Raw genomic sequence first — 22,770 nt, forward strand, 5'->3', positions numbered from 1 at the left:
CAGAAAGAAGCTGAAACTTTTATCGCAATGCAATACACGCAGGTTCACAAAGCACAATAGCTTCGTGTAACACAGTGTATTCATATGAAGACCATTCAGGCACCATGAATTAAAGCCATGTCAGCAAAAGCATGCCAAGCGCACTTCTGGCCAGCAACAGCTAGTTGCTTTCCTGAACAAGGTAATGGGAAAATGTTTCTGTGCATATGATTGGAGGAAATTGAAATTCTTTGTGAAAAAACTTATAAATAACCCCCCAGGAGGTTGGGAGGGTTGGTTAGATTTTATTGGATTACCTGCTGAACTGAAAGTAATAAATGGCTGGACCTTTATCTCCTCCCGGCTCCTGAGTTTTATTGGCTAGACCCATGAGTTTTCAGCCTTTTTGGCTTGCACTAATTCCATAATTGATACTGTGAGCGAACAGGATGAAGGGACCATGACGCCTCCATCCAAACAGACCACTCTAACCACCAGTCCTCGCAATTCAGTCAGTAATTCTGTAGACACCATTAAGAGGACGCCTGAACCTAGAACAGTTACCATTAAGAAGTACCAAGTGGAACTCAGAATCCAGATCTGTGGTGGAAACCTGCATGGTATTTTTGTGTCTGATGTAGAAGATGAGAGCTCTGCCAAAGGACCTGAAAGGCTGGAGCTTGGAGACATGATACTTGAGTACGGATCTGTTCACACGCGGAACAAAACAGCTGAACCGAAAGTAATAAATGGCTGGAACATATCTCCTCCCGGCTCCTGAGTTTTATTGGCTAGACCCAGGAGTTTAGAGCCTTTTTGGCCTGCATCACCAGTAAGCTAAAGGTAAAGGGACCCCTGACCATTAGGTCCAGTCATGGCCGACTCTGGGGTTGCGGCGCTCATTTCGCTTTATTGGCTGAGGGAGCCAGCCTACAGCTTCCGCGTCATGTGGCCAGCATGACTAAGCCACTTCTGGCAAACCAGAGCAGTGCACGGAAATGCCATTAACTGCTGGAGCGGTACCTATTTATCTACTTGCACTTTGACGTGCTTTCGAACTGCTAGGTTGGCAGGAGCAGAGACCAAGCAATGGGAGCTCACCCCATCGCAGGGATTCGAACCACCGGCCTTCTGATCAACAAGTCCTAGGCTCTGTGGTTTAACGCACAGTGCCACCCGTGTCCCTTTGCATCACCAGTACAGGGAGCTTATTAACTTAGCAATACTAGAATGACAGTGTCGTTGCCAGTCCATGCTGCTGCGATTAGTCAATTAAATTTTCACAGCTTTTACATTTTTCTTTCATTGCTATTTCATGCCACAGATTGATTTTTTTTCTCTCTCTCTTCTCCACCCCATGTATATATTACCTGTCAACTACAGCATACCCTCCAATGTTTCTCCAGTGAAAATAGGGATATCCCATTCCATAAGAATGATAATAATAATACAGTAATACCTCTGGTTACGAACCATCCTCGCGAACGCTTCAGGTTACAAGCTCTTCTAACCTGGAAGTAAGTGCTCCTGGTTGCGAACTTTGGCCCAGGATGTGAGCTGAAGTTGCGTGCCAGAAGGAGCCATATTAGCAAAAGCGCGCCTCAGGTTAAGAATGGTTTCAGGATAAGAATAGACCTCCGGAACTAATTAAGTTCGTAACCGGAGGTACCACTGTACTCCGGGTGGCTTCCAACACATATAAAAACGTAAAAAACTATATAGGGCTGCCTTCAGATGTCTTCTGAAGGTTGGCTCTGGGGTCACAAAACTTCATACCCTCCAACATTTCTCCAATGAAAATAGGGACGTCCTAAGGAAAAGCGGAACCTTCTGGGATCAAATCAAAAACTGGGATGGCTTCTGGACACTTGGAGGATCTGCTACGGATGATACTTCATGCACCTGATGAAGTCGACTTTATTCCATTAAAGCTTTGTGCCATAATATATATAGAAACATAGAATTGGAAGAGACCACAAGGGCCATCGAGTCCAACCCCCTGCCAAGCAGGAAACACCATCAGAGCAATCCTGACATATGGTTGTCAAGCCTCTGCTTAAAGACCTCCAAAGAAGGAGACTCCACCACACTCCTTGGCACCAAATTCCACTCTGTCAAACAGCTCTTACTGTCAGGAAGTTCTTCCTAATGTTTAGGTGGAATCTTCTTTCTTGTAGTTTGGATCCATTGCTCCGTGTCCGCTTCTATGGAGCAGCAGAAAACAACCTTTCTCCCTCCTCTATGTGACATCCTTTTATATATTTGAACATGGCTATCATATCACCCCTTAACCTCCTCTTCTCCAGGTTAAACATGCCCAGCTCCCTTAGCCGTTCCTCATAAGGCATCTTTTCCAGGCCTTTGACCATTTTGGTTGCCCTCCTCTGGACACGTTCCAGTTTGTCAGTGTCCTTCTTGAACTGTGGTGCCCAGAACTGGACACAGTACTCCAGGTGAGGTCCGACCAGAGCAGAATACAGTGGCACTATTACTTCCCTTGATCTAGATGCTATACTCCTATTGATGCAGCCCAGAATTGCATTGGCTTTTTTAGCTGCCGCGTCACACTGTTGGCTCATGTCAAGTTAGTCCTTAAGGTATTACAAGACTCTGGTTGTTTCCAGAGAATCTATTTCATTAATTTTTATTTTGGCTTCTTTACAAGGAAATTAGAGGACATCGGTTGCTTATCAAACATTCATTCTGATTTGTTTGTAGGGAGATTAGTGTTTACTGTATGGAACCATATAGAATACAGTGGTACCTCAGGTTACAGACGCTTTAGGTTACAGAGTCCGCTAACCCAAAAATAGTATCTCAGGTTAAGAACTTTGCTTCAGGATGAGAACAGAAATTGCGCAGTGGCGGCGCAGCGAAGGCCCATTAGCTAAAGTGGTACCTCAGGTTAAGAACAGTTTCAGGTTAAGAATGGGCCCCCGGAACAAATTAAGTTCTTAACCCGAGGTACCACTGTATATGGTTTGAGGGGAAACTCATCAAGCAGAAGCATTTCTCAAGAATTACAGGATATATATGAACTGTGGCTAACTTCATGTACATTGGAGCTGGAGTAGTGTGTACATAGCCCATGTGGCTGAGCAAAAAGCAAGAAAACTCAGAAGTCCAATGTGTTCAGTGGAGCTTACTCTCAGGTAAATATGCATGGATCACAGACTCAATCATGATATCAATGTGGGCTCATTGTTGACACCTACTTTTTGAAAGGCTGGAGCGTAACCCCTTCCCTTTCCCAGCCTTTTGCTTTCCAGATGTTTTGGACTGTTCAGGGCTGTGTGGAGGGCACCAGTTCTAAGCCTAAAACCCTATTTGTAATTGTGGTACAAGCAACGCTTGTATTTTTGAAGGATAGCCTAAATCTGGCAGGAAGGAAACAATTGAGCTAGACGGGAAGAACAGAAGTATATGCCTTAAATGGGAATGTATCCCTTAAATAGGCACTGTGCTTTTCCCACATCTTGAATGAGTAATTTTGGAAACATCTGGAGAACCTTTCTTTAAAAAAAATACCAAGTTCATACTTCATGTTTCCTCAAAACCCCCCTCAAAGCACACTGCACGTCATAATGGGATATAAATGCTACTGGTAGTAGCTGGTGATTTAACCATGGAGCTTTTTATTGCTGCAAGGTTCTCGTGACAAGGAACGCAAACAGCAACAGGATGATGAACGTTCTTGGTCTGCTTCGGGATAACAGTTCATGTGGCCTGCAACTATCTATCTAGGCTGGCCTACGTGCTCACATTTTGCGGGATTCAGCAATCTTTGGGAATTTCAGCAACTAGTATTCAGAGACCTCCAACAATGTGGCCTTTGACAGCCTTATCTTCCGTGAATTTGCCTAACCCAATTTTAACGCCCTCCAAGATGGCAGCCATCACTACGACTTGTGGGAGCAAATTCCATAGTTTAACTACGCATTGTTAATTTATTTTTTAAAAAAAGAATAGCAAATTGCTATGAAAAAGGCAGCTGTCATTCAATATAAGCAAGTGTAGAAGAAGAAGAAGAGTTTGGATTTGATAGAAGAGTTTGGAGGAGCGGGGAAGCGAACCCGGTTCACCAGATTACGAGTCCACTGCTCTTAACCACTACACCACACTGGTGTAGGGCAATGCACACTGAGACACCAAAAAAAATCCCCACTTCACATATAGACTGGTGGGGTCTCAACTGACAGTGACTGACCAAGGAAGAGTTATTGGGGTCTTGATGAATAGATGAATGTTGACCCAGTGTGTAGCAGTTATGAAAAAAGGCTGAAAATAAAACTGCCAATATCATAATGCTATTATGTTCAACACTATGGAATTCACTTGCACAATATGCAATGATGCACATGAACTCAGGCAGCTGTGGTACTTCCTTTCACCTGCATTCTGCTTGCATTTTTGTGAATCACCCACATATTGCAAAAACGCCTTGTCACTACCAGAGACTTGCCTCCTCCAAAAGGAAGCCAAACCCTCGTACCGCTTCCTCTTGAACGTCACACTGTTTGGGGAAGTAGGGTGTGTGGGCAACAACAAAAAGCGAAGAAAAACCATGGAGACTCGAGTCCAGATTGCAGCTTCCACTGCCGGAGTCATCAGCCACCTCTTCAAAAGCTCTTCAGGACTTGACAAGCCACATGTTTTCAGGCAACCGTGTACAGATAATAAATACTAGATCTCGTCCAGCGATGACAGCCTGATAATTTACATACTGCCCTTTGACAACAGAGCAGTTTAAAATCAAATCAAATTTTAGAGAACACAACAGACTGCAAATCAAATCTAATATCGGCGGGGAGAACAATTCCGTAACCAACACGCAGGAAAAAAAGAAAAAAGGAGCATTAAATTGTTCACCATAGCCATCAAAATTGGGCAATAAAATAATCAACTAAAAATTATTTGCCCTGTTCCGCCTCCAAAAGCTAGTAAAAAGAGGTGCCTCTTGACCTGTTTCTGAAAAGAATAAAAAGCCAGTCACATCTCAGAGGGGAATTCCACAAATTGCCACCACTGAAAAGGCCCTCCCCTGCCTCTCGCATTAAATCAGATTGACATGGGTATAGAAAATCAGTTTCATGCCTGAAGCTGCCCCACCAACACCTTCTTGACCACCTTGCACCCCAAAAAGAAAATGCAGCTAGGAGAGATTCATTTCAGGGGAATTCAGCCCATTTATTTAAAAATTATTAGCTACCACTTCAGATCCGAAAAGCAACCATGTTCTCTAACGTCATAAAATTAAGTAAAATGATAACACTGACTAGACCTGATAGTAAGTGGCTTCTGATCTGGTTGGTTTCATTCCTAAGAAAATTTACACATGCACACCAGAACAAAATGTATTTTGATGTGCTGGAGAAGACACATTTGTACTGTGGACACTGTTAACTCTATCACATCTCCAAGTCTTTGAAAAGTTGTGTGTGTGTGTGTATTTACAAATTATGAATCATAGAGTACTTCCATATGCCGCTTTTGCTGTGCATTCATGATGACATGCATTCGTGATTTTATGTGGGATGCAGTCATATACGACCCAACTTTTAATGCTATTCACATCTGCAAAAGTTTTGGGGTGGTCACATTTTTTCATTACCAATCAATGCCTATCCTGTAACTTGCTGCCAAACTCCTTTTATAGCACAAATGTTCTGGGGTTTTTTGATAATTATTATTATTATTGAAACTTTTCATCATACAACACAATAAAAACAAATTAATCTAAATAAAAGATGACAACAAAAAGGAGAGGAAAATAGACGGATGAGGGAAAACACAATGCAAAGTCCTCTCTCAAAGTTCTCACACAGAAGGGGGTGGACCCTCCCAGCTCTCACCTGGGAGTTCCTTTTCTTCTCCCAGCCTCCCACCCTGGGAGATCTTCCCTTCTACGCCTCTCACACAGGGTCTTTCATGTTCTGGTTTATTTTTGTCCCCACTTTGTTGCACAACACTCCCTCTGGACAGCAATAATGTGCGGAATCCTCAAAGAACAACTGAGAAAACAGAATAAATCCACCACCAACACGCTAATGTTGTGTCAACAACATGTTGCAGAATATTCTGTTCTTGCTTTTGCTCTCTTCTGCTCTTTTGTACTTTTTGTGGTTCTTTGCTTGGGGTTAAGGGGGGGTTAACATGCAGGTGGTGATGCTTAGCTGTTGAAGGACCCTGTGTGAGAGGCAAGGTAGGAAATCTCTCCCAGGGTGGGAAGATGGGAAAAGAAAGGGATGCCTCCAGGTGAGAGCTGGAACCTGGGAGGGTTCACCTTTCTCTGTGTGGGACCAGTTAAGATTTACTTGTGAAATAGGACTTAGTAGCCTTCCCCCCCCCCTTCCATTTTTGTTTAGATTGTTTTTATTATGATGTATTATAAATAATCGGGACGCAGGTGGCGCTGTAGGTTAAACCACAGAGCCTAGGGCTCGCCGATCAGAAGGTCAGTGGTTCAAATCCCCGCGACGGAGTGAGCTCCCGTTGCTTGGTTCCTGCTCCTGCCAACCTAGCAGTTCGAAAGCACATCAAAATGCAAGTAGATAAATAGGTACCACTCCGGCGGGAAGGTAAACGGCGTTTCCGTGTGCTGCTCTGGTTCACCAAAAGCGGCTTAGTCATGCTGGCCACATGACCCGGAAGCTGTACGCCGGCTCCCTTGGCCAATAAAGTGAGATGAGCGCCGCAACCACAGAGTCAGCCATGACTGGACTTAATGGTCAGGGGTCCCTTTACCCTTACTTATTATGAATAGTCATAATAAAATCTTATATAAAAAAGAAAATGTTGCAGAATGCATCCCTGAAAAGGCAACAGCCTGAAATTGCCCATAAAAGAGAAGGGGCTGGAAGATAGATTTTGAAGCAAATTGGAGAGAGGATAGTATCCTTAAACCTTTCAGAAAACAGTGCAGAGAAATCAGGAACAGAGCAGCACCTTGGCTTAAGACCCTATGCACCATTTGGTCTCTGTATACAGAAACACATAAAGTCATTGTGGGGAGGAAATCAAAAAGGAGTTTGCTGCTCCGTCAATTCCTGTGGTTCCAAAGAATTTGGGACATTTCTGTTGTTAATAATAGAGAAGTGGCACAGCAGCAACAAAGGGATCTCTCTTGGAGTGATTTCAGACGAAGGGTTTTTCCCAAGCTCTGGACAGCCTGATTCAATATGCCAAACACATGCACACCATCTGGAGGCTGTGGCAAACCCTGTCAGCTGATCATTCCTAATCCCAAAGATGAGCATCATGGGAACTGCACTGCATCAAGTGGACTGGATGGGTTTCTGGGCTTTTGCACTGGTAATTGCAAGCTTAATTACCTTGGGTGGCCAGTGGCTATTAGCTACTGCACACATCCCATTGTTTCCATGAAAGCCAAAATGAACTGTTCAACAGTTTAAATGTAGGCAAGAAAGAAAAAAACCTTGCTCATCCTCCTGACACCAAATCGCCCAGACATCACCAACAGAATTTGCTGCTGTAGTAGCAGGATCAGGCCAGCTTCTTTACTTGGGACATGTGTGTGTGTGTGTGTGGTAAAGTGGGCTTTACCAAACTTTTGTCCTCCTAGGAGGCAATGAACAATATTTTCCCCTTGAGTTTCTGCAGATTGCCTCTCAACATGGCATTTTGCCACCAGCACCCACACCCTGGGATAACTCAGTTGGTAGAGCATGAGACTGTTAATCTCAGGTTTGCAGGTTTGAGCCCCATGCTGGGCAAAAGATTCCTGCTTTGCAGGGGGCTGGACTAGATGACCCTCGGGGTCCCTTGCAGTTCTATGATCTTGCATTGTTCATAGACTCTTCCAAAGCAGAAGCTATGCCTTCAGAGAACCGTGACCGCTTGCGCTTCTGTTTTTGCAGATTAAGCACTGGGTGGAGCTCATTTGAAACAAACAGATAAAATGGAACTCAGTTTCATTAAAGGGAAAGGGTGTTGGGGTTAGGGTTGCTGCATAAATCTGAAATTACCCATTAAGAAATAAATCAGTGGGGAGGGTACTACCTTAGAGAGATGCAGGAAGATGGAAGCTGTTTCCACCCTATCCTTCTAGCACCATTTTACTTTCAGTGGGGTTTCCAATTAAGTATTGCTGTAGGAGTGCGGTGTTAAGGCTTGGACGGGAAACAGAACTGCCAACTGCCTTAAGAGCCCTAGAAAAAAACCCAAGACACGGGTGGCGCTGTGGGTTAAACCACAGAACCTAGGGCTTGCTGATCAGAAGGTTGGCGGTTCGAATCCCCGTGACAGGGTGAGCTCCTGTTGTTGGGTCCCAGCTCCTGCCAACCTAGCAGTTTGAAAGCACACAGTGCAGGTAGATAAGCAGGTACTGCTCTGGCAGGAAGTTAAACGGCGTTTCCGTGCACTGCTCTGGTTCGCCAGAAGCGGCTTAGTCATGCTGGCCACATGACCCGGAAACTGTATGCCGGCTCCCTCAGCCAGTAAAGCGAGATGAGTGCCACAACCCCAGAGTTCTCCACAACTGGACCTAATGGTCAGGGGTCCCTTTACCTTCCTTTGTTAGGGAGATTGTCCTTCTGAATGGCTAGGAAAGACCAACTAAGGGTGAGGTAATCTAAGGGGCCCTCCAGTGTGTTTTTGCAGGTAATAACATTGCAGGTGTTTGGTTTGGTTCCTAGACCCTTGATCCTCTTGGTCGCTCTCCTCTGCACATGCTCCAGCTTGTCAATATCCTTCTTAAATTGAGATTCCCAAATTGGACACAGTACTCCAGGTGTGGTCTGACCTAGGCAGAATCCCTTCAAATGTTACTGCTTCTGGCAGGGGATGCCTCTTTTCTGTGACTTCTGCAGGGCCACCTACACTGACTGGCAGCACCTTTCCAGGGCTTCAGCACGTAATCTCTCCGAGCCCTACCTGGAGATGCTGGGGGTTAAATTTGGGACCTTCTGCATGCAAGCTCTCCCAATGAGTTCCTGCCCTCCCCCTATTGTATATTGCATTTTATTTTATTTTGTGAGCCAGTCAGACTGTGGCATTTGGGCTGCCAAACAAATACAGGAGGGGATTGTTGTACTTACAAGAGAAGCTGCACCTGTTGGATTTCTTTTCCCTTTTACCCAAGTGCCAAACATCTAGTAGTCCTCTAATGGCCTCGAGTTGGCACTTTGATGCCGCAATCGTCCTTTGCAATTCTTACTAACTAAAAACAGGAACCTGAGGTTATTCGTGTGCCTCTTTATGTCAAGAACATTTTGCCCAGTGCTGGAATGCAGCTGTTGCTGTGGAAGGAAGCACAGTAGACATTCTGTTTATGCCAGCATTATTGCACAACCGTTAGTTCAGAAGGGAAATGGAGAATATTTCGTCTGTCCAAAATAAGCTGTGGAAGTATAGGCAGCCTCAACTAGCTCATGATGAATGTGGTGTATGTTACTACTTAACAGGGAGGCTTCGTTGCATGCTACATTAGAGAGAGAGATTATCTCAAGAAACCTCCATTTCATTTCCATCGCGCTGCATTTAACATCTCATTTGTAACAGTGCTTTAAAAGTAATCAAAATCTTGTTGACCTAACTAAGCTTGTCAAATCTTAATCCAGAGATCAGGCCTATACCAACCATAAAGAGCTCTGTGACTTGCCAGACTATGGGTAATGCCATATACATTTTTTAAAAAGCAAACGTGGTTAAGCTGGTCATTTTTAATCTGAAGGAAAAGCAGTCATGTGGAGCCCTAATCTGGAATAGCCAGATAGTTCCAGACTGTTTAGCCTCCCCAGCCATTCTGCTATTTGCCCTCCAGGGTGGAACTAGCTATCAGCTTATCTTCCAAGTGTGACATTATTATTTCATAGAATAATAGAATTGGAGGGGACCTGCGGATCATTCAGTCCAACCCCCTGCAATGCAGGAATTTGCAGCAGCCCCATACAGGGATCGAACCTGCAACCTTGGCATTATCGGCATCACGCTCTAACTGAGCTTTATTGCATTAATAGGCCAACTTTTCTTCAAGGAGCTCAAGGTAGCCCTATGTGGTTTTCCTGCTCCTCTTTTTATCTTGAGATCAAACCTGTGAGATTAAGAGTTGGTGAGTGGCCCAAAGTCCCCCAGTGAGCTTCATGGCCCATGTGGGGATTTGAACCCTGGTCTCCTGGTTCCTAGTCCAGCCCTCTAACCAGTGCACCATGCTGGCATGCCAGGTTTATTGCCAGTACTACTAGTTTGTTTTGCTTTTTGCTGCTCCTGTCTCATCCTGTTCTCACAAACTGAGCAGCATGAGCGAGCAATAAGGACGTACCCCTCAAGTGTCCCAGGTGACAGAAGCCATTCGTCTTGTTTTTTGGTCTGGCAATGGCATGTAGCAAATTATTTTGTGGGGGAGCAATTAGACACCAGCCTGTGAGGGCAACTGGGGGGGATAACGTGTGTGTGAACATCATGCCTCCCCTAAATTGGGCAGAAGCTCCCCGGGCTTTGGGAAGGAGGCATCAGGGGAAGATTTAGGGGATTAGCCTAGTCCCCCCAGTCCACTAACTGCACAATGCTGCTTCAGTGGGTGAAAGCTCATGTGGCAATCCCCATTCCTGGGGGGGGGGGGGAGTCTCCCTGCACATAGAAAAATAGCAAGTCAGGGATATGAATTCTAGCCAGGGCCTGGTGAGACAAGCTTGGGACAGCTGGGTGGGGCAGCAGATCGGGCCCACGAGGACAGCGCCACTCGCCTCCTCTGCCTGCCTCTTCCTCCTCCCTTGCCAACACTGTTGCTGTCAACCCCTGCATCACCCTCCTTTTTGACCTCCTTCCCCCTCCCCCTTTATTGGATGTGTGTGTGTGTGTCACATTTTCTATTTGTAGCAAAACATCCTGGGCCAGCCCTGATTCGAGCTAAGTTGTCTCTCCATGACGCTAGCTTTCTGTGTGCAGGGAAGTCCCTCTTCCCCCACCGCGAACAAAATCTATGATTCCATTTTAAAGTTCTAGGGGCCAAAAGAATATCCAGGCCATGTGAGTCTGCTGCATGTGAAGATCAATCTTATGTCTGCAGGCTGCAGTAAGGTGCAGCATCATTAAATCAAGGACTAAAGGGCTATTTATAAAACACAGAAACCTGCTGTTATTTTACTTTTTTTACTCCAGGTTACCGCCGTGTGATTTTCTTGTGGTTCTGGGATTTTTCTAACAACTTAAAAATAAAAATTGGGGGGGGGGGGAGATGGAGCTAATGAGCCCACTTCCCCAAATTGCCTGCTTCTAAAGTTAGGGGAAAGCTTTGTTGGGGTTTTTTTATCCTCCCTGAAGTTATGTACATGGGATACTTTCAGGTTCTGCGGACATGATGACTAATATTAGCTTCTATTGTACATTGCCCCAGTCTCTTTTATGTCAAACTGTGAGAAAGCAGTGGCATTTTTTCCCTCTCAGCTAAGGAAAAATCATGTGAACCATATTTGCTATTCCCTTCTGGGCCATTTGTCTTCCTTTTATTTTTTAACTCGCAAAAGCCTGAGTAAAATTAGCTGATGTTTGAATGATATATTCAGTGCTTTTTTCCATAAAATAATGTTTAGGGGTACTCTAATTTTCCTACTCATATTGAAATACTGCTCCTCAATGAGGCCAAACTTAGATTCACAAAATGTTTAGGGGTATGCGTCCCCCTGCGTCCCCCCAGAATAAAGCACTGGGTATATTTAAAAGAGCTTCCTGCAAAACTCAGCCCCAGATTGTTTGTGGGTCAAATGGTAAAGGATGAGCATGGATTTGCACACAATGTACTAAGTCATGATTGCAAAAGAAGACTGCAGAAGGAGTCACCACCACCCATCTAGACTTCTCCTCTCTTTACAGTGATGTGGGCAGGAGTCTGAAGTTGGGGAGTCAGGGGCTGTGTCATGGACTGGCTGGATGCAGAGGAATGATACGAGGCACCAGCTGGGGAACCCCCAAGGGAAGTAGGCTCAGAGCCAGGGAATTGGTGGTGGGACGACAAAGAATGGTCAGAGGGAGAAGAGGGAGCCAACTGGGAGGAGGAGGAGGCATCAGAAGCTGAAGAGGCAACAGGGTTTAGTAAGCAGGGAAAGACTGTGTCAGAGAACAGTCCAGAATCAGAGAGAAAAGTGGAGGCTGGAGAGGAGAGGCATTGATGAGTCAAGCTGGTGAAGAAGCCAGGGTGTCTTCCCCTACTGCTGCGACTAACTTCTCTCCCCACTGGTGTCCCAGAACCAGAAGGGGTATGAAGAAGGAGGAGCACAGACAGGCATGACGACAGCCTCAGATTGCTTGGGAAGGGTCAAGGGGAGAAGACTTAAGGAACTGTGGGGAAGCAGGCACCCTCAGTCCCCACAACTGCCTCATAGGGGCAAGATCTACCGGGAAGAGTTGCTGTACTCACTAGGCCTGGCTTCCTGAGCTGTGTTGTTTTTTGAATAGAGAGTTCACTTCACTGACACTGTGTGAGTTATTACTGACCCGCTCCTGGTACCCGCTTCTGACAGACTGGAAGTTCAGACCCAAGAGCAATCAGGGATCAGAAAACAAACCACAAGTGGACAGAGAAAATATGTTCTCTCTCTCTCACTCTCATAACACTGGCTGAACATTGGAAGATTCAGGACAGATAAAAGGGATTTCCCCCTGCAGCCTATGTTTGAACTATGGAGCTGGCTCCCACAGGATGGCCATCAACTTGGGTGGATTTCAAAGAGTGGTGGACAAATTCCTGCAGAACAAGGCTATCTATGGCTACCAGCCCAAGATGGCTATGTTCTGCCTCCACAGCCAGAATATGAGTTGCTGGAAAACACAGAAGAAGAAGAAGAAGAAGAAGAAGAAGAAGAAGAAGAAGAAGAGTAGTTTGGATTTGATATCCCGCTTTATTACTACCCTAAGGAGTCTCAAAGCGGCTCACATTCTCCTTTCCCTTCCTCCCCCACAACAAACACTCTGTGAGGTGAGTGAGGCTGAGAGACTTCAGAGAAGTGTGACTGGCCCAAGGTCACCCAGCAGCTGCATGTGGAGGAGCGGGGAATCGAACCCAGTTCCCCAGATTACGAGTCCACCGCTCTTAACCACTACACCACACTGGCTCTTGAGCTTGGGTCCTGCTTGAAGGTTTCCCACAGGCATCTTGTTAGCCATTGTGAGAACAGGATGTTGAACTATATGAGCCATTGGCCTAATCCAGCAGATTCTTCTTTTGTTCTTAGGAGTCAAGACCCATGAGTCAGAAATGAAAATCCAAGACTAATCGGAAACAGAGGACATACCAGAAAGCAGAATGACCAAAGAATGAGAACCCAATAGTAAGGCCAGTTACGTATGTCAGAGCTCAAGTAGATCATATTGTGCAGTCAAAGGACACTTTCTAGACTGTTCTTATTTTGGGATTGGATTCAATTGCATACTGGCAAATTCAAGTTGGGCAATTATCATTTCAGAGCCAGTTCTGAAAAGCTGGCATTCTTAGTTGCTGGCGATTATGTTAAAAGCACAGGCCGGGGAGACAGCAATCTTCCCCACTAATATATATCTCAAAGGACCGATAATAAAAGTGTGAGTTCACACTGGGAAACTGGCATCTAGGCTTGTCTAGGAATGGGACACGAGACCCAAGATAAAGAGACTGGAGCATTTTGTTCCAGCTATTTTCCCAATGTGGAGGCCACACAGAATTCCAAGCAAAAATATTGTCAGATGTTTGGACTGACAACAAACTCTTTTAATTAAACAAGCTGCTTCTAAGTGCTTCTTCATCTTCAGTGATGACAAACCAAACCTTATTCTCTTATTCGTTTAATGCTGAGGGTCTCTCTCTCTCTCTCTCTCTCTCTCTCTCTGTGTGTGTGTGTGTGTGTGCTTAAGGAAAATTTTAGGGCAATTTTTAGGGCTTAGCCAATATCAGCACAGCTCTAAGGCAGACAGCAAGTCTCCTAAATGGATGGGTTTGAATTAGATTTTATGCATTCATATTTTTACATGCACTAATTAGCAGAAAAAAGACCTGCAATTCTATCAACACTTGTCTGAGAGGAAATCACACTGAACTCATATACAAGTATGCTTTAAAAGTGCAATTCTGTGCATGTTTATTTAGGAGCAAATCCTATTGAACCTCATAGGGCTATCTCCTGAGTAAACATGTATATTAATTTAAATGCCAGACATATTTTGTACATTCTGCTAGGGTTCTCGATTTCTGAGGCAGGCTTCTTTCCCTGTTCATTCCATATCAGTATGCTCAACTGCAGTTAGCAGGTGGTGATGTTGCTCTCTACGCCATTGCTTCCAGTCTGGATCACTGTAATTAAGGTGACCACATGCAAAAGATGATGGTACCCTTGAACCCTTAATAGTTGTAGAGAATGGGGATTATCAGCAGTTATATGTATCTTGGGATTGCCCTGGAAGACAGTCTAGGTAGAAGCTTCAATTGGTTCCAAAGGCTGTGGCCAAATTTGAGTCTGGAGCTGTTAGGATGGACCATATAAGCCAATTTAATGGGATTCCTATTTGTTTCCAGGCTCAGTTCAAGGTGTCAGCTTTGGCTCTTAAATCCCTAAACAGACTGGGACCAGCTGTTGGCACCCACCTGCCTCAAGAGACAATGGAGTGCACCTCAGGGGGGGTGAAGCCAAACTGCTCTGATGGCAGCACTGAAGTGACCTCTCCGGGGCACAAGCCTGGGCAGTGTGGATGGAGGTTGCTATGTACTGAAGTTCTCACCTTGGGCCAGCAGGGGGATACTTTAGTTTTCACTCAGGTCCACATATGCAAATAAGGAATTGAAAGTGACGTTCAGTGATTGGATAGTTACAGAAAGTTGTTACTGTTGCGTTGTAGTGGAGCTCTATATAAGCAGGCTGGCTGAACCTGTCAGTTCAGTTCTGTTCTGGCCTGTGAATAAACAAGAGCTGGTTGAAGAATTGCTGTGTCATCTGATATGTTCACCCACAACTTAACAGAGGTCCTGGGCTGCTCAGATGACAAGACTTCCCTCTCGGCTTCACTGATACGGTCCAAAGGAAAGCAAAGCAATAAGTTAGGTGCCAGCTTAGCTGCAGGAGTTGACAGGAGACGTACAAGGCGCCATCCAGCTGTCTTTGGTACACCACTGCAGATTTGTGTAGGGTTTATTCCCCAGCATTTTCTTTTCCTGAAGATATCCCACAAGGCAGCAGAGCTTTAAGAACAGAGTTTTCCTTCTCCTAGATGGGATACCTTCCCAGGTTGACGAGCCCCATCTGCCTCTCCCTTCCCTCTACAGCATGTGCAGAAACCACCTTCTTGACCATGGGTAGGCAAACTAAGGCCCGGGGGCCATCTCCGGCCAAATCGCCTTCTAAATCCAGCTCGCGGACGGTCTGGGAATCAGCGTGTTTTTACATGAGTAGAATGTGTCCTTTTATTTAAAATGCATCTCTGGGTTATTTGTGGGGCATAGGAATTCATTCATATTTTTTTTCATCAAAATATATTCCGGCCCCCCACAAGGTCTGAGGGACAGTGGACCGGCCCCCTGCTGAAAAAGTTTGCTGACCCCTGCTCTTGACTGTTGAACCCACTATTGGGTCTTATCAGCAGCAGGAAGAAGCTGACAGGCATTGAGTTGGTTGCAAGTAGGGAGGCAGGCTGGTGGGCCCTGGTTGGGGAATGCTGAAGTCGGTGGGACAGTGGCCCCATTTACCCTTATAGACCCACCTTTCACTGGAGATACCAGAGATTTAATTTAAACCGGGACTTTCTGTACACAAAACATGTGTTCTACCACATAGCTATGGGTCTTCTTGCCAACATATTTAGTCATCGGCTACAGGCTCCACCTGGCAAGCCCTTATTCCCCTGCTCCTTGCCTGCAGTCTGAACTAGTTCAACTATGGATACATCTCATGGCGCTGCTTACTTTGTGTTTTGTCCCTGGCTAAGGGCCAAGCCTAACAATTATATTCTGTGCAACAACTGCACAGTTGTTACTCATCTGTTGTTTTGCAGGATCCAGATGTTTTCCCTCAAGTTCGTGCCCCTGTTCTGTGGAAGTTTTGTTCTCCCCAGCAGCACTCAGGTTGCAATATTTTGCTGCCTGGAAAATACAGATTTCCCTGTGCATTTATACCCATGCATCAGCATATTTCTGAATTCCAGATGCTCTGCATATGAATTTTCCAGAAGCATCTGCTTGCCAATGTGAAAAAGAATTCAAGACTAGACTGACCTCTGGTCTGATCCAGAAGGATTATCATATAATATGTTCTTATCCTTAAAAATCCGTACAAGATTATGAAAGGAACTTAATGCCTCTTTCTCCGTCTCATCTAACTTAACACTACTGTTTTGTTAGAATGCTTGGCTTAAGCTTTAATAAAGCCAACATATTTAGCTATGTGTGTTCTGCTTTTAGAAAATAGTTTTGGTTAGCATTTCTTTCATCTGCCAAGTATTACATTTCTTTCCCTTTTCCCTTTCCCATAAAATTGGGACATATTGTACGTCTGCTGATGTCCAAGTCCTGGCTATCCTTTAGCTACACCCGTTAGAATAAGGAATACAATTAACAGCTCCATTTTTTTTATCTGTTTAAAGTAAACCACAGATGCATGTCTATCAAGAAAATCTGCATTCTTCGACTGTCCCTTTTCACCAGGGACAGTCACAATTATATGTTTCCTACTTCTGGCAAAGTACTAGGCTGCTAGAGTTCCCAGCACTCTTGACAAACTAGAGTTCCCGGGATTATTTGGGGGAAGCCAATACTGTTGAAGTGGTATAAGCATGCTTTAGGTGGATTTATTTATTCATTTATTTTATTAAATAAAATGTATACACTACTTGGGAAAAAAAACCACAAAGCCATTTACAAAAAGAGAAAGCAATAAAATCAAGAGAAATTTACAACAACAGTTAAAAACATACAAAAGTCAAAGTACGAAAACAGGTTAAAATTCACATCAACTTTCCATGTAGGCTAGTCTAAACAAGAATGTTTTTAGCAGGGGCCAGCAATAATACAGTGTAGGCACCTGCTTGATATAAAGAGGCAGGGAGTTCCAAAGCGTAGGTGCTGCCACACTAAATGATTAAGTTCTTAAAAATGCAAAAAAGGTATTATGTGGCACCTATAGCAATGCCAATTCTGCTGATCAAAGCATTTGAGTGGGTACCTGTGGGGTATGGCAATCTTATAGGTAAACTTGTCTCCCCAGCCTCTTCTGGGGAGGAAAAAAAACCTTAAACATGTAGCAGAGTTCCCAAAATATAGACCAGAGGCAATTGTACTTCATCCAGCAGAGCTTTACTTGCTTCTGAAGGCAAACAAGCATAATGGTCACAAATCTAGTACATTCAGGATTGGCACAGTCCATAAATATCCATTTGCAACAGACTTAACAATAAAACTTACAATGGCTTATAATAAGAGTAAACATTAACACTATAGGTTACAGAATATCAGAACAAAGATACAGAAAGAAAAAGTGTGTGAGACCCAGGCTCCTCCTGCCTTGACTATAATAGTCCAAGAAAAAAGCACACCAAGAACCCAGGCCTGAGTTCTTGGTGTGCTTTTTTCTTGATATATTTAATAACAAGAACTCCAACTTATTTAACCTGATTATTATTGTCAGCACGACCTTGACCTAGGCCTCACTCCTGGTGGGTATGTCCGCATTACAGCTTACTCCACATCCACTACACTCCCACTGGTAATTTTTGAAGCTACATTCACACTACATACCAATCCTGTAGTTTCTTGACAAATACTGCGGTCTGATGTGTTTGTTTTTTTCAAACCAGCTTCAATCCAATAAGAAAATTGCATGCAGTATAAGTGATGAGAACATAACCTAACAGTCATCATTGTGCAGGAAAAAATGAATGCACAAACACAGATGACAGTTAAATGAACAGGAGTTCCAGTGGGGTTTCAGGGATGCGGAAACCAAAAAGATCATACATGATGGATGAAGACGTCCCACCAGCCTCTGATGCGAACAACTCTGTGCAAAGGAAGCTTGAAGCTCACCCGAGTGGATGTGACCTTTGACACTTTGTTGGAGATCCCAGATTTCTCCTGGGCTCCGTCTCTCCTTCCTCTACTCTACTACCATTCCCATAATTCTCTAGGAAGAGAGAATGAGTTTTAAAGCTGCTTAAGTCTACAGAAGATGATTGAGAAGAATGCCAAGCCTGAAAACATTAAAAATTTGTTCACCTTGCATAAGTCAATGACATGGTTAGCTATATACAATTCCAGTGCAATTTCATTTTTTTCCTTTTGATCATCTCCCTTCATAATTTATTTCATGTCACATTCTGTGAGCTTGTCTGACTTCCCAGTTAAAATTAAAAAGGGGGGAAGGGGCAAAAGACTAGCAGCAAGCCTAATTTGCCAAATAAGATTGGATCGCTACGAAGGAAATAAAATACCCCTTTCCATTCCAGGCTTTATAAAGCCTATCTAATAATGGAAAATGGTTTGCTAAGATTGTGAATGGCTTTTGTGTCTTCAAAATGCAGTCATTAGTTTCTGGCCATTAGCAACTGTCAATAATACTTAGCATTTATATTATAGTCCATTCCAAGTGTCCCAAGTGCCTCTCATACATTATCTCCGTAATCCTTCAAACAGCCCAATGCCATTAACATCTTCCTCCTCCACATATTATGCTCCTCTCAGTGATGTAATTCAGGCTAATATTTTCTGGAAGAGGACAAACAGAGAATGTTGTCGTGACTTTCCCTACCCTCAGGTTTTATAGGTATTTTTGATAATGTGTTTCAATAGCCAGCTGTGTGTTGGCGCATGATCTGGTCATTTGAATCACCCCAAGGCCAGACATTATCAACTGGTCAAGACAAGAAGGCTCTGGACACATTGCCTACTTAAAACACAGCTATATTTTTCTTTTGCTCAATTTGGATTGAAGTTATAATTACTAACAAAATGAAAGATGAAAAAAACTTTTTTAATAATTCCAGTGGCACCTTTAAGGTCAACTAAATATAAGCTTTCAAGGTATGAGCTTTTGTGTGTAATACACATTTTGTCAGATACTCTGAAGCAGAAGTCTCTTCAACCTTATGACTGTTATGGCAGTCGGTTCCACAGGGAAGGGCAAGGGATTTTTAAAAGGGATAGATGACCAAAATTAGCTTTAGTATGTATAATGGGACATGAATCCAATTTCTCTATTCAGACCAGGCCTCTCCATAGTTTTTAGTTTGGTAATGAGTTGTAATTTAGCAACTTCTCTTTCAAGTGTATTTCTAAAATGCTTTTGCAATAAGGCAGCTACTTTAAGATCTTGTATAGATTGTCCTGGGATATTGAAGAGTTCTCCTATTAGTTTCTCTGCTTTGTGATTCCTAATCATAGCTGTCAACTTTCCCCTTTTTTAAGGGAAATCCTATTCGGAATAAGAGAATTTCCCTTAAAAAAAGGGAAATGTTGACAGCTATGTTCCTGATGTCAGATTTATGCCCATTTATCCTTCCCAAAAGGGACGCGGGTAGCGCTGTGGGTTAAACCACAGAGCCTAGAGCTTGCCTATCAGAAGGTCGGCGGTTCGAATCCCCACAACGGGGTGAGCTCCCGTTGCTCGGTCCCTGCTCCTGCCAACCTAGCAGTTCAAAAGCACGCCAAAGTGCAAGTAGATAAATAGGTACTGCTCCGGTGGGAAGGTAAACGGCGTTTTCGTGCGCTGCTCTGGTTTGCCAGAAGCAGCTTAATCCTGCTGGCCACATGACCCGGAAGCTGTACGCTGGCTCCCTCGGCCAATAAAGCGAGATGAGCACCGCAACCCCAGAGATGACCACAACTGGACCTAATGGTCAGGGGTCCCTTTACCTTTTATCCTTCCCAAACTATTGGTGGGAGTGCACCGGATGCAGCATAAATTGCAGGTCTCATCAGTGCTGCACATTTTAAAATCCCAATTGGGTTTAAATATACTGGGAAAGGGTCCTCCATCTTGCCCATACTTTAGTCTCAAGCTACTCATGGACATAACTGCAAGAAGAAACCTAGTACAGAATGTATGGGGTCTGGTAGGGGAAAACAAGGAGCATAATAAGATGCAGAAGATGAGGGAGAGCCAACAAAGGCATCTGGAAATGGGCTTGGTCATGGTTAAAGTAGCAGCTGAGGATAATAGATAGCAATGACAGTTCTTTGGATTGTCTGATTGCAGCCAAGTGAGTGCATGGAAGGTTCCTGAGCTTGTTACAGTAGCGTCTTCACATTTTCTGAGGTGTTGGCCACCCGTACATTCTAGCTAACAACTCTGTATCGGGGGGGGGGGGGGGGGAAATCTAAGTTGTTTCAGCCTTCATGCAGCTTTCCGCCTCCAGCACTGAAATGTCCTCCTCTTTTTCAGAGCTTCAAGTTTCATAGACCTTTGCAGTTGCCCACAGAACTGTGCTGCTCAGATGCAACACACATGACCCATTAATCCCCATTAGGATGATTCATGCCGAACAAGTCTTCACTTGGATAGTTTACCACATGGATATAATCTTTTATCATGTGGTGGATGTTTGTCATATTATGTGGTGATTCAGTTAGGGTTTTTGTCCTTAGGTCATGAATTTTGCTGTGGTGTCTGCAACATGCTGGTTCAAAATCCTGGTCAAGTCCATACAGTATTTGTAATCCTAAGTACAGTCAGGAGTAAGTTGAACTGAAATCAATACGGCTTACTCTCAGGTAAGCAGGGCTAAGAATGGAGCCTTAGATGGGAAAGCCAGACACAGTTCAAATCCCTGCTCAACCATGAAGCTCCCTTTGAAACTATAGGTTTCTACGCCATACATTTAAAGCTCATGGCTTCTCCCAGAGAATCTTGGGAATTGTATGTCTGTGAAGAATAAACTTCAATTCTGGGATTCTTTATGGGAAACCATGTGCTCTAAATGCTCTCACAATGTAGGGTTGCCATATTTTGAAGAGCAAAAAAAGGGACACATTTGCTGACTTTTCACTATGGACCTCTCTGATGACTCTTTTTACGTACCCATGAGAAAAGGACATGTCCTGGAAAAAGAGGACATATGGCAACCCTATGACTTAATGATGGTATGGATGTGACCATGCTTGCGTGCTTGCCTGCATGCATACATATTGGACATGCAGACACAGGGGTCTGTGATGATCCACTGAGGGGGGCTCATTGCCCTGCCCCACTCATTAATGATTGGTCTTAAGAGCAGGGAGGGGTGATTTACATCCTCATTATTGGGCACCAGAGCTACCCATACATTCCCCCCCCCCCTTGTTACCACCAAAAATCAGTCAAATCTTGAAAGGAAGGAATTTAGAGGAGCAGGGATTAGTCACCCATGCCATAGAGCATGGACATATGGAAGAAGCTGTTCTGTTAGGTATTGGGGGAAATAGTGAGGTAAAGATGAGCTCCAGGAATCACAAGCATATCCACCCAGTTGTGTTCCATCTTCACTGGCTGTCAATACACATCAGGCTTTGAGTCAAGGTGCTAATGCTTAACTATGAAACCTTGAGACGACTAAAGTCCCACACATCTCAGAAAATCTCTCCTTATGCATCAACTCTAAGGCTGTATACACATTACTGAATCAAACCACAGCTAGCTTGTTCTTTTTTCCTTTTTTTAATAATATTTTTTATTGGTTTTATAATTTAGTTTTACATTCTCAAATAAGAAAAATACAGCCCAAAAGTATAGAATTCTCTGAATTCTCAGACTTCCATCCTCCCTTTCGAGGGGTCCACTAGTGATAATTTTCAGTGCATATCATATTATACTCCATACTGTATATCCATAAATATTTATTTTCTCCTATAGTTTTTTTAACATTGCATTATTTTAATCCTGCTAACGTTTTTAACTATTTACAGTGTTCTGTCAAATATATTACAAATTTTTCCCAGTCTTTGTCAAAGTTTTTATCATCCTTATTCCTGATTTTCAGTCATTTTGGCCATCTCAGCATAGTCAGGTCGTGTTTTTCCCCAACTTGGGTCAAAGCTGCTTTGCAGGGAAATGCATCAAAACGTAGAATTTGATTAAAAATGAAAGGATAGACATGGGTTGTGTTCAATGTCATGTGTTTACACCATTTCTCAAACCAGCGAAACGGTTGATGGAGCTGAGTATGTTTAGCCATGGAAAAAAGGAGACTGGGAGGAGATATGTAAAGGACTGACACATGGAAGACAGAGGAAACTTCTTTTTTTCTTTCTCAGGAGGGTAGGACCTGAACTTTAAGATACAAGAAAGGAGATTCCCACTAAACATCAGGGAGAACCTTTTGACATTAAGAGCCATTTTACAGTGGAAAGGAGGTTTGAGGACAATCTACTATGAGTTGGTGGATCTTGCTGGTGAAGACAGGCGAGTTATTGCTGCTGACTGTGTCACACTCTTTTGAGTCAGGACCACTGTAGATTTTGGCCATCTGTCATGGATTCTCCAGTTGAGATTCCTGCATTGCAGTAGATTGGACCAGATGAGCCCATGAAAACGTACCAATATTATGTTTTACCAATAAAAGAAAAAAACACCCCAATAAATTCAACCCCGCTTCCTCCATAATCCCTCATGAGCCACGTCATCATCGCTTTGAATGCGGTAATTTCTGCAGGTGCTTGTGCACTTCGCCTAGAGTCCAAAGTATAGGGCGGGTTGCCAGCAGAACAACAAAATAGGAGGCAAGCCAGGCACGTATGGCGACAGGCCCATCTTTCCCCCTTTTTGGCGGGAATACACCGAGACCGAGATTTCCCCTCAAGCCCTGCGACGGTTACGAGTCTCCCCCCGCCCACTCGCTCAGACCGTTGGT

Source organism: Podarcis gaigeae (assembly GCF_964106915.1).
Source record: "Podarcis gaigeae genome assembly, chromosome: 4".
NCBI lineage: Eukaryota > Metazoa > Chordata > Lepidosauria > Squamata > Lacertidae > Podarcis > Podarcis gaigeae.